Source organism: Eulemur rufifrons, chromosome 9 (genome assembly GCF_041146395.1).
Source record: "Eulemur rufifrons isolate Redbay chromosome 9, OSU_ERuf_1, whole genome shotgun sequence".
NCBI lineage: Eukaryota > Metazoa > Chordata > Mammalia > Primates > Lemuridae > Eulemur > Eulemur rufifrons.
The window spans coordinates 20,665,592-20,682,573 of NC_090991.1; the positions used below are offsets into that span (position 1 = coordinate 20,665,592).

Sequence of the window (16,982 nt, forward strand, 5' to 3'; positions counted from 1 at the left end):
AAACATTTGAAACTAGGAGGCCTCTAGGCAGGGTGTGTGTGCTCTGGCTGGCCAGTGGCCTTCCTGGCCCTATTTGTTTCCACCTGGCCACGCCTTGTGTCTATGATCCCCAACGTTTTTGGCACCAGGGACCGGTTTCACGGAAGACAGTTTTTTCACTGATGGGCGCTAGGGGTGCAGAAGTAGAGCTCAGGTGGTGATATGTAGTGGCTGGTTCCTAACAAGCTACAGACCAGTGCCAGGCTGCGGCCCAGAGGGTGGGGACTGCAGCCTCACGTTACCAGTCTGAGCCTTCAAGATAACTTCATTTCCAACCCTGAGTGAAGGCTGGATTGCCCAACTGAAATATCCCCTTCCTAACTTGGGCCCCTCTGCAGTACGTCTGACTGACAGTGACTCTACCCACTTGAACAGTTCCAGGAAGAATACAAACAGCTTCTGTATATTGAGCACCTACTATGTGCCAGGCCCAGAGCTAAGCACTTTGAAGACATTGTCTCATTTAAACTGCACAATAATGGCATGCGGAGGAGGAAGCTAAAGATCAAAGAAGTTAGAGGTCGGCCAAGGTCGGAAAGCCAAGACACGGCAGCATCAGGACCTGAGTTCAAGTGCACCTGGTTCCAAAACCGATGCTTACAAGCTCTACGCTGCACTCCTCCCACTTTTGAGTAGTGGTGAGGCCTGCCCTTTGCTGGCTGCACAGAGCTGGCCATGGCCCCCGTGGTGCCCTCTCCCTCAGGCTTCTTTCTATGTCAGTGCCCACTGGGTGTCCCTCCTACCTCCCTGACTGTTCCCTCTCATCCCCATCTCCAGCTCCTCTGCTCTCTGACCCCTGAATATTGGTGAGTCCAGGGCCCAGTGCTCTGCCTGCTGCCCTTCTCTGTCTACACGCTCAACTTACGTGATCCCATCCAGTCCCTGTGGCTCAATCCCACCATTCCATCCATGACTCCCAACCCCTGACCTCCCCTGGAGCTCCAGGTTTATATGCCCAACTACCAGTACTAGGATGTCCAATAGTTTCTTCAATCTCAATGTGTCCACCTTTTACAAGTGAAAAAACTGAGCCCAAAGAAGAATCCACTTGCTTGAAATCATCCAGCTCCAAGTTGAAAGAGAAGTGACTCCAACCCAATGCTTGGATCACATGCAGAGCTGCCTCCCTCCATGCCAGCCTCCTCTGTCACCTGGACACAGGTGACCTAAACAGAGCCTAGGACTCACTCCTGTTTTATCAACACCTGCTTGAGAAATTGGCCGGGTGTGGTAGCTCACACCTGTAATCCTAGCACCCTGGGAGGTGGAGGTGGGAGGATCCCTTGAGCTCAGGAGTTCAAGACCAGCCTGAGCAAGAGCAAGACCCCATCTCTACTAAAAATAGAAAAATCAGCTGGGCGTGGTGGTGCTCACCTGTGGTCCCAGCTACTCAGGAGGCTGAGGCGGGTGGATTGCTTGAGCCCAGGAGTAGTTTGACATTGCTGTGAACTAGGTTGATGCCACTGCACTCTTGCCCTGGATGACAGAGAGAGACTCTGTCTCAAAAAAAAAAAAAAAAAAAATAAAGAAAATAAATTTTCCCCAAGGTCTGTACATTTTCAATGTGGCAATGGAGGAGAGAGGATTGCTTTTACATTATAATCCACGGAAATATTTTATGACTGTTAAAAGGAAAAAAAAATAAAAGCTTAAGGTGAGTTTAGGAGGACTTTTTGGTTGGTTAAAGGAAAAAAAAATCACAAAATTAAAAGAAAAAATAAATTACTAGTGACTGTTTTTACTGCATGGCTTACAAGCTGGAGTGGAGAATTAAAGAGTTATATAGCTGGGGTTTCTAACCATGACTTATCACAGATGAATCCTCTATATTTACAGCTTTTTCCTTTTTTTTTTTTTCCATCTTGAGATGGTAAGCAATCCCCTGGTAGAGGGTTGCTGCTCTCCACCCAGGAGCCGGGGGACCGTGTGTACTCAGCAGAGCTGTCACAGCTGAGGACACAGCAAGGACCTGGGAGGATGTGCTTGTTTACCGTGCCTCTGCCTGGGGGGGTCACTCCCTTGTTCACCAAACGCCCACTGGAGGCGGTGGAGGCGGGAAGTACTCCCCATGCCACGGCCCCGCGGGGAGAAGCGAGGCTGTGAAGAAGCAGAAGGAGCACACTCGGAGCTCCGTGCCAGAGCTGTCCTCTCAACCCATCAGAATCGTAATCACAAATACCACTCCTATCCCCATTTTACAGACGGGGCAATGAAGGCACAGAGCGATGGAACAACTTGCTCAAGGTCATACGCAGTGAATTGCCCCTCAAGGTCCCATTCCTTGCAGAGTTCAAAAACTAGCAGGGAGGGAAAAGGAATAAGGGGAGACTGGGAGAAACTGCAGAGGGAGGGAGGAGGAAGGAAACACCAGCTGATTATCTGCTTTGTGCCGGGCTCTGCAAGGAGCCCTGCCTGGTTACCGCTTTTCCTCCTCGCAACTGCTCTGTAGAGATTCTGTCCATTTTACAAAGAAGGAAACCGAGGCACAGAAAAGTTTACAGACTAGTCAACATTAGTTTGGAAGCGGCATTACTAGGATTCAAACTGACATCTGTCTGGTTCCATTTCTTACTGGCTGGATGGCCTTGGGCAAGTTACCCGCTCACATTGCGCCTCTGTCTTCTCATCTATGAAACAGGAATAGCAATCTCTACTGTCAGGCACTGCGTGGGAAAGCCCTTTGTAAACTAGAGGGCAGCACAAAACAAGCTCCGATCCGACGCCTGCTAGCAGGTCGGTCAGCTCCAGCCGCTTTCTCATGATCTAGGGGTGAGGAAATTGGGGCCCGGGATCCCAGTTAGCTGACCCCTGGCCACAGAGCCGAGCCTCCTGCCTCCTGGCGTACAGCTCTCCCACATTCACCGGGAAGAGGGAATCTCCCTGGGCAGGCGGGGGAGACTTGGGCTGGTATGGATCATTGATAGTAAAAATCCAAATACAGAAGCAAGTGACCCTGGATCTCAAGGCCACTGACTTGTTGTCTTTTTCTGACTCCTAGAATGTCCACCCTAAGAGAGACTGTGTAGATCAGTGAATCTACTCGGCTATGTTTTAGCCGGACTCGCAACTGTGCCTAAAATATACTCATGTCTGCGCTCAACCCCAAGTCAACAAAATCAGAATCTCTAGGGGTTGAGCTTGGGCTTTAGTAATTTTTAAAAACAATTTCCCTAGGTGATTCTAACGTGCAGCCAGAGTTGAAAAGTACCGATTTACGATCTCCTTTATTTTCCAGATGGGCACGAGAGGCCCAGAGAGGGGCAGCTATGGCTCCGGGGCCGCCCAGCAGTCAGTGGCACAGTGCGGCTCTGGTCTTCTGGTTCCCAGCTCGGGACTCCTCCTCCACTCCCTTTGCTCTACAGGTGTGGGCACAGGGACCAGATGATCCTGGTGTCCCCTGGTATCTGAGGATGGAGAGCCCCCTCCCTTCTCCCACTACCCCACCCCTCCTCACCAGCACCTCAAGCCCCCAGAGAGAGCCCCAGGCACCTGGGAGGCCTGGGCCGGATGGTGTCCTGCAAGTCTGCACCTGGGCTGTCCCCGCACTGCAAACTGAAGTGGGGAGCTGAGGCCATTATCTAATGTATTAGCAAGCCTGTCCCTGCGGCACTCCCTCGAGCCAAAGTAATAAATACGAAATGGTAATTTCTCTCTGGAAGCCTGACTCCTGCCTCCCACACGACTCCCCTCCCACCCAGAAGTCATATACCACTGCCTGGTTGTCCTCTCCTGCATGGGGCAGCAGTAACTCTGAGTTATTTAAATATCTCAGGCAAAACCTGCTTTTTTTGAAATCTGAATCATCACACCATAACCTCAGCTCTCCTCTGCAGCTTCCGTGTCTGGCCAGAGCAGATTCTTCTAGGCTTCGGTAGAAAGGCATAAACATGCCCTATAGGTATTAACTAATGACTCCCAGTGGCCGACGTCTTTTCTGTGTACGTTGTAGACTAGCATCAGCCCCGAACAGGGAGTGAAAGAGCTAAATTGTAGCTGAGACCTGGCCTCTTCCTAGCTTTGTGACCTTGAGAAAGTCGCTCCACTCGTCTGGGATTTGCGACTCTTCTGCTACCTTCCCCTGGAGCTGTTGTGCAAATCCAAACAAAGATGTGAAACTGCTGGATAGACGCTGTCCATGGAACAGTCAGGACTTGAGCCCCGAGCCCTCACTCTTACCCACTCCAGGGCAAAGTCTCTCAGGGCACCCGTGGCCGTATGCAGCACAAGGCAGACCAGGGGGTGGCAGGACATTCCAGACTGAGGGAACAGCATATGCAAAGGCTCGGAAGAGCATGGCAGATTCAGGGACAACAAGCAGCTCAACAAGCCAGAATGCATGATGTGTAGGGGCAAGAATTGGAGATTTCCTGGGTGCTTGGCCTTACCTTGTAGAACAGAATCACGCGACATCTTAAAGCAGGGCAGAGTCTCAGACTAAAGATGACAAATGGATGGGCCAGTTTTTCAGCACTAAACTAGAGAGGCCACTGAGGGTCTAGTCTGTTGCCTGGCTACAGCATACTACGGGAGCAGGGAGATTGAATTGATGACTTGGAGTGGATTCACTTTGTTATAATTAGTGCCCGGCACAGTGCCTGGTATATAGAAGGTTCTCAATAAATGTATGAATGAGGAAATGAAGCTGTCAATCAATGAATGAATAAAACAACGAACAAAGGAACAAATGAAAAAAAAAAAACAAATAAGGGTATGAATCGAATGAATAGTCTAAGGCATGGTTTGCGAGCAGCCTTAGCAGTTTTAACTAAGGGACTTACAGCAACAAAAGCGCAGGCTTCTAGCTGCATTACCTAGAAATGCCCTGTTACTGGCATAGCTCCCTCAGTTGAAGGCTTTCTCCTCCCCAGTAGCAACGTGCTTCTCAAACACAAAAACTGATTACTGTGATCGAGCCAGAGCTTCACCTTGGATTCCCACCCCTCACGGACCCACAGACACGTCCACTGATATCTACAAAATCAGAAAACGGAGCAGAAATATCTCGCGGCTCATCCTTGGGGGGAACTCATTTTGCAGGTATGTGACTCTGTTGCCATTTCTCCATTCACAAGGTCCCTCTCAATGACTTGTTGTTTCGGTATCACGTAAAGACAAAGGAAAGAGTTATCCCTAATAGAGACTTACCAATTGCTGCGCTGTCTGCATTTCTAAAGAGCAGCAGCCTGAAGGTCTAGTCTAGGAGAAGTGGCTTTGCTTCTCAGCGCAGGTTTCAGGACTAGATAGGCCCACCTTGAACTCGGTCCAAAAGGGAGGATTCATTGTAGCACACAATAAAGTGTCAGGCACCCAGGTCTGTCTAGGGCCAGAGGTCCTTCTTTCTCTCTTACTCCATGCTGTTTTCTCCTCCAGCCTTGTAGATCCTAGCTACAGAAAGTGTGCCCCATGTACCTGTGGCATTGGTGTCACTTGGGAGCTTGTCAGAAATGCAGGACCTCAGGCCCCACTTGCTGAAACAGAATCTGCATTTTCACAGTATCCCCAGGTGATTCTCACGCACCATGTAAAAGGTATTGAAATTTGAGGGATCTTGTCTGTAGGTAACCCAGGCACCGCTGTGGGCCCTCCCGGTCAAGGATTCAACTCCCCAACCAGGTTTCACAATGCCCTCTACTGGGATCAGAGAAGACTTCCTCCAGGAGGTGACAGTGACATTGAGACTTGCAGAAGGACAGATTTAGACTCCTAGTAGCGATTCCCCAGCATGAGCCAGCAATGCAGCAGGAGACAGAACTAACCTGGCTCTGGCACCAGCTGGGTAACCTTGGGCGAGTCAATGCTCCTCCCTGAGCCTCAGTTGTCCCATCTGTAAAATAGGAACAACACTGTGTGCTTTTCTGTGTCACATGGTTACCACGAAGATGAACAGAAGTGAAAGATCTGCAAGTTCCCTGTGCAACACGAAGCCGGGGAAGGGGTCTGTTTTTGCTGTGGGCAACAAGCCATCTGACCTAGCACTTTACAGGCCGAATAAGGAAACTCTATCTGAACATCAAAGGCTTAAGACCTTCGCCCTTATGAAGATTAATCAGCAGAGAACTGTGGTTCTAATTACCTGGAATGTAGTACTCCAAAGTAAGGGCCTGGCTCCGCTGGCCTCACCGAGCTGCCCTTAGACAGGGATGTGTGATTGGATTCTTTGTGCTGCAGTTTTTTTCCACTCTCTTGGAGTTATTTTTTAAAGGAAAGTTCAGCCTAAGGCTACATTACATTAGCATTCCGGAGGTCAGTATTTCCAGAACTGCTAGAATCCTGCTGCTCTCTCACACTGCGTGTGGGTGAGAGGCGGCCACACTTTGGAGGGAGCCAGATGTACCCACGATACAAAGAACCAGAGACTGAGCTGCTGGACCTGGGTTTTCCAGTGTTGGAAGGAAGGAGGCAGATCCTTCCCCGACTCAGGGCTTTTGGTTTGCTGTTCCCCCTGTTTGGAATGCTTTTCCCTGTCCCTGCGGAGCTTCTCCCTTCTCATCTTCCAGGTCTCAACAAAGATGTCACTTCCCCAGAGAATCGATCCTTCCCTGCTCCCTGTCCTCAGGCAGCTCCTGCCACCCTCTATCAGATGCTCTTATTATTATTATTATTATTATTTTTTGGCCTTCATAGCACTTATTTATATTGGAAACAGTCTTGTTCATTTGTTTGTTTCCTTGCATATTATCTGCCCTCCAGCCTGCAATATACCATGTGTTTCTAAAATCCTCAGTCACCTGGGGTGCATATTAAACATAGGTTGCTGGGCCTCTCCCCTTTAAATTCTGATTCAGTAGTTCTGGTTTGGAGCCAGGGATTTTTTTAAACAAGCCCTCCCTGTGGCTCTGAGGCTCAGGGAGACTTGGAAAGCACAGCCCCAGGATGGGGACCCTGCAGGGGAAGGACCCAATCCATTCCCCTCTGTGTCCCACATCTACCAGAATGCCTGGCCCACGCGGGCCTCCGTAACTCTTTACTGAATGTATTAATGAACGACAGAATGAGTCCAAATAGAGTTTGGTGGAACCGTCCGATTTCCCGTTGCAACAACTCAATATCCAGACAGGGAACTTGCTGCCCCCAGGGCATAGTGTCTGGTGCTGGGGCAGCCACAGGACGGAGCCAGGCATGGTTCTGCCCTCATGGAGGTGATAGTTGGTAAGGAAGGAAACCAAGTGGATATATAGGGTTTCAATAAAAGGCCAAGAAAGGAAATGATCCTAAGAGGGGTATCGGCAGAGTGAGTTTAGTGTGGTTGAAAGGGCAGAAAATATCTCTTACTTACAGATCATTTGTACAGAGGAATGGGCTCAGATAACCACAGAAGAGATTTTTAAACAACAACAAAACAAAGCAGTATTTTTGTTTTGTCACATGTGTTGACTTTTTGTACGTTATACACACATATATAACCGGTTAAAAGGACTCAGGCCATAGATAAGGATGCAGGGTGAGAAGCAGAGCTCCCTCCTGCCCAGCCTACCCATCCTCCGGGCCCCTGCTCAGAGGCAGTCTATCATCGGATCTCAGGCATCCTTCCAGGCCCATTCTGGGCACATCTGAGCACCCAGCCATGTGCAGTAGACAGGGCTGCAGAGGTAGAGATGGTAGATCAGGGCATCCAGGGGAAGGGAACAGCCTGAGCAAGGGCATGGAAGTTGGAAAATTCCTTGGAAAGAGATAAGCATCTCAGCAATGACTTGGCTTTGTGACTTCATGCCGCGAACTCATGACTCCAAGAGGGTGGGAAGAGGGAGGTCAGCAAAGGTAATAGGTATGTTCCTGCCTCGTTGGCTGGTTAAGCTTCTTGGAACATAGGGCAGGGAAGGGGGCTGATGAGAGTGAAGGAGCCAGGGGCCAACGTAAATTAAATATAAAAATGTGATCTTCTAAGAGAGTGACATGCATGTCCTCATCACCACTTCCCCCATTTACCTTCTGAGCCTTGGTTTCCTTATCTGTAAAATGGGTGTAACAGTAATTAACCCTTAGAGCTGTCCTGAGGATTAAAGAAGATAACAAATGAAATGAATATAACAGAGCCTTGTGCATAGCAGGTCTTCCTTTATCTTGTTTTCTCTCTTTTCCATCCCACTTCCTGGCACTCATTCGACCTTAGTTGCCAGAATAGCCTTTGTAGAGATCCTAGCTGACACTAGTTGTATCACTTATCAGCAATGCCACTTTTGACAAGTTGATACCATCCCTCCTGACACACAGGGGGTGCCTACTAGTTCCTGCCCCATTTTTCTCCTTTCCCCAGTATCACAGCCCACCTAACTGACCTCCTCAGCCACAGCAGAGGGGACATTGCTCTTGCCGTTCCAAAGACATGGCAAAAGATTAAAGCCTGAGATACTCATCCCTGGCTGGAATTTTAAAAATGAAACTACTTAGTTGCGAAAAACACAGTCATGTTTCCCTGGCTGGTTAAAATATTTGATGCTCATAGAATATTCAACAACAACAAAAAAGGCTCTGACTCCATGTACCATCAGAAATGTAATGTAATTATAGCGATGTTAAATATCCCCAGCTGTTGTGAGATATTTGAATCTTAAATCAAGCCTGCCTGTATACATCCTGCAGTTGCAGCTGGAAATTCACACCAAGTACCATACAAACATAGACTTTGTAAAGTTCAGGCTCAAACTCTGGGCCAGAGGCTCCTTGTCCACTTGTAATAGGCTGGGCTTTACCCCCAGTGCTGGCATGAGGATCCCGCAACCCGAACTGTTGGCAGCATCACCAAAGAGATACAGGAGCCTCAACAGGGCCATGCAATCTGGCAGGTCATAAGCATCTATCCAAATAGTCTTTCAAATCCATGTGCAGGGAGCGTAAAGAGATAGTGTAAAATAAATGGTAATAAAGTGAATAAACACGCGTCTCACTCCAGAGCCTTTGAGGTGCTCCTATAAATCAAATTCTTTCCATAATTTGCTCTGTGAGACTGTGCTGAGAAGCAGAATCAAACCTCATCTGCTTTCCTGAGCCGTAGGCTTAGATTTATGGATGTGAGTTCACAGTGGATGCCCGTGCCATTTCAAAGTGGGAAAATAATTTTCGTTGGGAGGGGTTCCAAGAGAAGATTAAACCCTTCACTTCCAGAGATCAGAGTATCAACAACTTTCAGATCAGATATGCCATCAGAATCAGAAGGGGATGGTCAGAATACACACTTTGGAAGAAGACAGAGGAAGAAACTGATACTGCTGTGATACAAAGTATCATTTGTAGACTTAAGTCCAAATATCCTTAGAGCCTATTTCAAGCTCCCCAGTGACTTGTGGTGTGACCTTAAGTGATCCAATCTCCCTCTCTGATTTATAATTTTTGTCAGGGTACTGAATGGGGGAAGAAACACCAAAGGGCTCTGACCTACCCAGGGAGATGTGATATGAAAACGACATAATGTTTCCTGGCTAGCATTGTGACATCTAGAGGGCCATTGAAGGCTGTTCTTCCTGGGCCTTGAAAGTCTTTCTTGAAAGAAGTGAGGGCGTCACCTATTTTAATGATGACGAGGATGACAGCGATGGCTCACATTTATCGAGCACCTACATACCTGTGCTGTGCTTCCACATACAAGAGAGTAGAGACACCTTCTGTATTTATACTCAACTTCTATCCACCAAGACTAGTCTATGGCTGAGTCTCAATAATTTTTTGATGGATTAATAAATTATCTTTAAGTTTCACAACTACCCTGCAAGGAAAGTATCTGTGATTTACAAATGAGGAAACAGGGTCTCAATGAAGGGAAGCAGCTCCCTAGTAGCCACCAGCTAAGACCTGGCAGAGCTGGGATTTGAACTTGAGTCTGTCCAGCTCCTGAGGTGATCTTCTTTCTATGCCCCCTAACCACATCCTTTGTAAGTTTCTGGGATCCAAATTCCCAATCTTGTGTGAATGTGTGGTTAAAATACCCCCAATGCCATTTTTGAAACTAGATGCTTGTTGGTTACAAATTCTTTTATTTTCTTGGTTTTTAGACAGACTTTGTTCCAAAACTACCTAGCCTGATTCTCTATGCAGATTCAGGTCTGTCACAGAAAACATTTTGTACAGCAAAAAAAAAAAAAAAAAAAAAAAAAATGATGCCTATATTAGTTTCCGATCACTGCTATAACAAATCACCACAAACCTTCATAGTATCAAACAACACAAATTTATTATCTTACAGTTCTGGAGGTCAGAAGTCGGAAATGAGTCTTACTAGCTAAAATCATGGCAGCGTTGGCGAGGCTGTGCTCCTTTGGGGGCACTGGGACAGACTCTGTCTCCGCACCTTTTCCTGTATCTCAAGGCCACCCACCTTCCTTGACACGTGGCCCCTTCCTGCATCTTCAAAGCTATCGAAGTCATGTCTTCAAATCTCTGACTTCTGCTTCGGTGGTTCCATCTCCTCTCACTCTGACGCTCCTGCCTCCTTTTGTCATTTATAAGGATCCGTGATCACATGGGGCCCACCCAGACAGTCCAGGGCATTCTCCCCATCTCAAATCCTTAACTTAATCACATCTGCAAAGTCTCTTTGGTTGTGTAAGGTAATGTGTTGACAGGTTCTAGGGATGAGGTCGTGGGCATCTTTGAGGGACGGTTATGCAGTCTACTACATGGCCTTTGCCCCGGCTCTCTGTTGACCCTGCTCTGGTGTGGCAGAAGGCCGCCCGGGGGCAGTGATGTATCTGCTCCTGCACATCCTCCCGGGTTCACCAGGAGCCCCGCGCCCCTCCCCAGGCCCCCTTCCCCTTCCCTGCTTCACCGTGGGATGCTCATCCCACAAACACACTTACAAACCCAGTGAATCCGACATGCCTGAGAGAGCCACATGGGTCCCTCCTTAGCATTCATGGGTTCCAAGGAGCCCCCAGCCTTGTCTCTCAAAGTGTGGGTGGTCCACACTTTGTCGGGGTTACTGGGAGCTTGTTAGAAAGGCAAATCTCAGGCCCTGTTCCAACCTACTGAGTTGGATCTCAGTTGAGGACCTAGGAATCTGGACGTGCTAAAGTGCGAACCCCTCCTGAGGGTTCCCCATTCATCCACTGCCAATTGGAGTGTGCTGGAACAGACCTGCCTGGGAGGAAGGGTGGGTTTCTGGGCAGAGATAAGGGAAGGCAGCCTCCTCATCTCTTCTCCGCAGCCAGTTTCAGTATCGATGCTTTTCTACAATGTACGCTCAAGACCATTATTGTTTCCCTAAGAAAATCTTCCGGGGCAGGTAAAATCCCTTCAAACTCACCCTGACCAGCAACAGAGGAACTGGGGGAGGAAGAAGTGCATGGACCCTTAGGAGACCTGAGTTCAAATTCTGGCTCTTCTCCCATTCCTGTGTCATGTGACCCTGGGCAAGCTCCTCCCCTCTCCATTGCGGCAGGGACAAAATGAGATAGCAATGTACATTATCACATCCTATCCAGGTACAATAAATTAAGACTCTGCTGATTAGAAATGCAGGTTTGTCTGGCCAAAGCTGCATCAGGAACAATTGTGATGCAATGCAAGGAGCATTGACTTTGGAAACCTAAGATCAGGGCTTCTGTCTTTGACCTTGGGCTGGGTACTAAATCACTCTGTTCCTCAGTTTCCTTGTCTGTACTAGGGAGAAAAGACTACTTTCCTCTCTGGTGTGTTGTCAGGCTGAAATAAAATAACAAATGTAAAAGTGCCTGGTAGAGAGCAGGAGCTCAATAAATGTGTGTGGAATCAGAGGAAACAATTTACTTAGCAAATTAATAGTATAAACAATGGTGTCAGGGGAGATCTTTGACACGCTCAGGAGAACAAACTTCCTGGGTACGTTAGCAGCCTCTATTTGTTTTACCAACAATTCATGTTCCAATTATGGGTGAGTCATCTATTTGTTAGCACAGGCCTGAGCTGGATCTCAATTTGGCAACATTTCCTTATCCCGGACTTTGAGTTACCAGTGTCCTTGAAAGAATGAAAATGGTAATTTAGTTGTGGCACACGTCAAACCTTTTCACAACTCCTGAGTAGATCCCCCTCCATAGACTGACCTACTTCTCTTCCTTGTAGTCTTAAGAACTGTCTTTCCTTCTTGGGGTTGCAGGCCTTGGAATCCAGGATGGCAGCAGCTTCAACAAAACTTCAGCTCAGGCTTGGAAGAGTGTGAGTGATATCTTCTTTGGAAGGGTTTGTTCTCACCAGCATCTCTCCATGTTGGCAGAATGGAGTCATAGGGAAGGACATCCATCAGCTTTGGACCTGGACTCATCTTTGGTTGAATCCTAACTCTGCTGCTAGGAGTCCTCCCAGCTGTGTAACTTTGTACCTCCCCCTGGGCCTTGGTTTCCTCATCTGTAAAATGGGTTCCATAACACTCATTTGATTCTGGGAAACTTGAATGTGACTGTGTATGTAACAGGTGCCCAATACAAATCCTAGGCGGTTGCATCCCCAGCCCCACTCTCTGTATGAAGGCAGCTCCTTTTAGACCCAGTCACCCTGACAAAGCACATTGCCCTACCTTTGCAGGCATGTGCACCAGAAACAGATCAGATTTATGGTCATCTTTGTGGTTCAGTGCCTGGCACACAGTAGGCACTTAATGTGCATTGGTAGATTGAATCTCTGAGCAGCTGATCCAAGCAAATCACTTAGGAGAATGAAAGCTACTGACACACGGAGCAAATGGCCTGGTTATTCTTCCAGCCCTTCTCAACTGGGCAAACATCTGATTGATGCCTTCATGACTGGCCACAGTGGCCCCAAAATAGCCACTATCAGAATCAGCCTGACATTGGTCAATTTGGATATCTGCAGACCTGAGCAGAGTTTACATTTGATTCCCTAAACTAATTTCCCTGAAGTCAAATAACTGGAGGAGATCTTTTCATGTTCCTTGTATAAATGTCTATTTAATCACCGTCCTGTCTCTAGCACTTCAATAACTTGTACATTCACCCCTTAATCACTGTTTCAGCTCTGCAAAGAAAAGACATGGCTGGCTGAAAGGCTCGCACCATCTGCACTATTTAAACCCTCTTTTCCCCTGACTGCCCACTGGAATGGAGAACTTTTCAGCTAAGTCCCATTGGTCATTTGGCTCATGCCTGTATATTACAGAGGAAGGTCCTGAGGCCAAGGTCACCCAGCTGGCCAGGGCAAAGCTGAGGCTGGACTGGACTTCCCAGGACACCCCCCCTCCCCCCGCCTCCCACCAACACTGCTCCTTCCTCATCCAGCTGCAGAAAGAACACACGGCTTTGCAGTCATGAGGGCTTGGGTTGGAATCCCAGCTTTGTCACCTGTTGGCTCTGTGACTTTAGGTGGATTACAGATGCTCCCCAAAGTGTAGTGTCCCCATTTGTAAAATGTGGATTCTCAAACAACCTGCCAGGGTTATTGCAAGAATTGAGACGACGTGCAACATGCCCAGCCAGGATCTGGCACAGCACAACTGCCCAATGCTATTTGCCTTCATCCTTCACTCAAAATGCCCACTGCACATAATCATAATGGAAATAGCTCATATTTCTTGCGAGTTTGCTTGGTGCCAGAAATGGTTCTAAGCACTTTACATGTATTAGCTCATTTATTCCTCTTTCTCTAAAGTAAAGTAACTTTCTTGACTCCCTAAAGCTAGCCATCCTCACAACTACTGGACTGCCTGGCATAGCACTGTTTCAACAGAATTAGCTGATTTTAAACAATATGGTGCTGAAATGATTTCTTGTTTTCTGTCCCGGCAAGTAGCAACCAGCTCGCTTGATGTGACAAAATGTGATGAAACCAAATGCCGTTTCCTTGGCTTTTAGTACATATGAATAGTCCAAAATCTGAAGTCAAGGGTAACTCTTGCAAAGGCGGGTAGGAAGGGGGAAGAATGCAGGGAGCAGTGGCCCCTGATGAAGTTAAGGTGTGGGGTTAAGCTGTGGCATTAAGACTCAGGTGAGGTCTCCCTCTACAGCCTAACAGCCAACAGTGAAAGAAGTCAGAGTTTTTGCTGCAAAATTCAAAAACTTTAGTTTGGCTCCCAGGGACCCATCACGCCATTGCATCATCACCCCTCGACCCCACCCCCACCCCAGCACATCCAGCCCCTCCCTTTAGCCACCTGGAACTGGTCTTATGTGTTCAATCTCATTTCATGCCTCTGCGCTCTCCCATTTGGACATGCTGTCCCCTCCAGTGACGTCCTCTCTTCTTCTCTACTTTGGGACTCCTACTTAACCTTCAAAGTTCAGCTCAGACATCACCTCGTCCAGGAAGCTTATTGGGGTGTCCCCAGGCTGATCTGGGTACTCCTCTGAGCCCACACAGCACCTCTGGATGCCCTGGCACACGTCCACACATCTCTTTCCTCAATAACACTGCAAGTGCCTGGGGAACATGCACCAAGCCTTATTTCATTTTATACCCTCAGCTGCCAGTACAGAACTTGGCATATAGTTGACACCCAATAGATGTTGGTTAATTGAACGAACAAACTAGGAAATAAGCCTATCCCCACTCAGGTAAGTGGTCATGATAAGATATGATAATTATATTAATACTAATTAATAACTGCCACCATCAGATGCCAAGACATTGAGCCTTTTAAATATCGAGCGCCCACTACTGCCCAGGCGTGTGCCAGTTACTGCACATATGCTATCTCCATCCTAGCTCTCTGAGGCAGGAATTATTGCCAGAGGTTCAGAGAGCAAAGCATCTGCCCAAGACACACAGCTAGGAAAGGGCAGAGGTGGAGCCTCAAGCCAAATTCTGCCTGACGCTCTCCCTTGATCCATGCCATCTGCCAAGAGGGCCATTGCTCCTTGTTCTTGCAGCGGACCCTGGATGGGCCTCCGATGGCCGCTGTTCCCAAACCTTCGGTCCCTTTTCCAAGGCCCTGATACCCAGATAGCTCAGCCTCCCAGTTGTGCATCCTGCCCAATTATTGGAGAGGCTGCTTTCCTCCACCCCCAGGAAGCCCCAGCAGGGCCAGAGTGTGCAGAGCCCAAGACCACAGCTGGTGGCAGAGAAACAACACAGGCATTCAGAAGCAGGAGCTGCTTTCTCTGACCACTGAGTGATTAACCCTTGCACAGCTGCAACAAAGAGAGGCGCTGTGAATAAATACATCCTGAGTGGGCCCAGAAAATCAGACCCACCAGACACCCCTCTCCCCTGCTGGTTCGATCTCCATCATGGTGCTAACTGGATTGAGTGGGACTAGGGGACAGCTGGCACATCCCTCAAAGGTCTCCCCTGGAACCTGTCCCTCACCTGTTGCACTAGTCCTCTTAGGACTGGGGCAGCACAGGTGTCTGGGCAGTGCTTGGCATCCTGCTTCCCACTTTCCCCCCAAAAGGAATAAATATCCAGAAATGGCCTGGTTCTCATCGGAAATGCATTTCACTGGTGTTCCCTAGAGGAATTAAGCCACGGGTCTTGATGTGGGTGACACCGGACAATAGGAAATCTTAGATTAGGAAACTGAAAGGCAGAGAGCTTAAGTCACTTGCCCAAGGGCACACAGGGTTTGAGCACAGTCAGTGCAGCTTGAGAGTTCATATTCTAGGCCACTACAAGGCCACTCCATCAAAGACGACAAACACTTGAGACAGGGCAGGGTGGTTAAAGGAAGATATGCCTGATAGGCCTGCTCTGTATTTGGGGTTCCCCCAAAATAGCTCTGGCTTCTACAGATGGAGAGATGAAGACTTTAATTCAGAGGTCCTCGGAAAAACCTACAGCATACAATGTTAAGGGGCTGCAAACTCCCAGGACAGGGCCATGATGGAAAGTCACTAGGGGTCACTTAGAGTGGCCAGGACCACATACCTTTGGGGAATGGAGATAATACTTTTGCTTGGGTGAGTGTGTGCCTGAAAACCCTTCAGACGCAGGGAGGCAGGGTACAGGAGGGTAAGAGAAAGGCATGCCCCAGTGGGAATGACCCTACTCTCCTCAGCTCCTTAACCACTGATCCACCCAGCTCACAGCTGTGTCTGCCACATTGGTTGAAGTCAATTGGCTCCTGAAGGCACTGCGTCCTCTGCACGCCCCAGTAACATGTTGCCAAGACTCTGAACACCTGGACCACCTAGGGTAGCTCTGCTCTCCCCTCTCCCTCCCCTGGGAGGGATAGGACTGAGGTGGGGGGAACAAGAGTCCTACCCAACGGTCCTCTGAGAGAAGAAACGGCCAAGGTCAGAGAGGCAGCGATACTTGTGGCTTCTGTGTAATGCATTTGGTGGTATGCAAAGCTGGACCCAGAACTTGCTGGCTCAGGGCATTGGACAGCTTTTTAGAGCCTCATTTTCTTCATTTAAAAAATGAGAATAAGACTCATTGCTAATGCAGGGCTGTAGTGAATATCAAAAGTGCACATGGCTGTTAGGATGCAATTCCACACACTTTGTAAAGCAGCAGTCAGATGTTCAGAAATATATTTCATGGGCCGTGTTATAACACTGGAGCTGGAGCTAGGGCCTGCTGATACTCGCAGGTAACCTTGAAATTCAATCTAACTCTAGAGGGTGCTAATTAGCGGTCAGCCAATGAACAATAAATAACAAGAGTTCACTACCTTCATTTCTTCACCTTTGTGGAACTCAAAATTGTGCTTGAAGTTCTGGAAGAAGTTACTTAGGAGCATATGTTAATGGCACCTCCTGCTTGCAGGGAGCCACCAGGGAGACAGTCCTTTAAGGCCAGCTGAAAAGCCCAGAAAACAAGGCATGTTTGGGGAGTGGATAATTCAGAGCTCATCTATCTACAGGCTTAAAGTGAAACCAGCAGGGCGAGATTGAAGCCAGGTTGCCATCCTAGACCAGGAATAGCCCAACCAGCCAATGAGAGACCTCGGCTGACGGACATGATGCCAACACCTGTTGGAACCATTGAATCTCTTTACCATCCCAGAAAAAGCTTTGTCAGAAACGAGACTGTCAGGAGTGATGAATCAGGGCCAATGAAATCACCACCAGAGCTCTATC

At 48.2% G+C, this 16,982-nt stretch overlaps 1 protein-coding gene across 2 annotated transcripts in view; it reads right to left on the reverse strand.

Moving 5' to 3' along the window:
* ASIC2 (acid sensing ion channel subunit 2) overlaps window positions 1–16,982 on the reverse strand; it is a 999,469-nt gene that overhangs the window by 226,062 nt on the left and 756,425 nt on the right. The window lies entirely within an intron of this gene.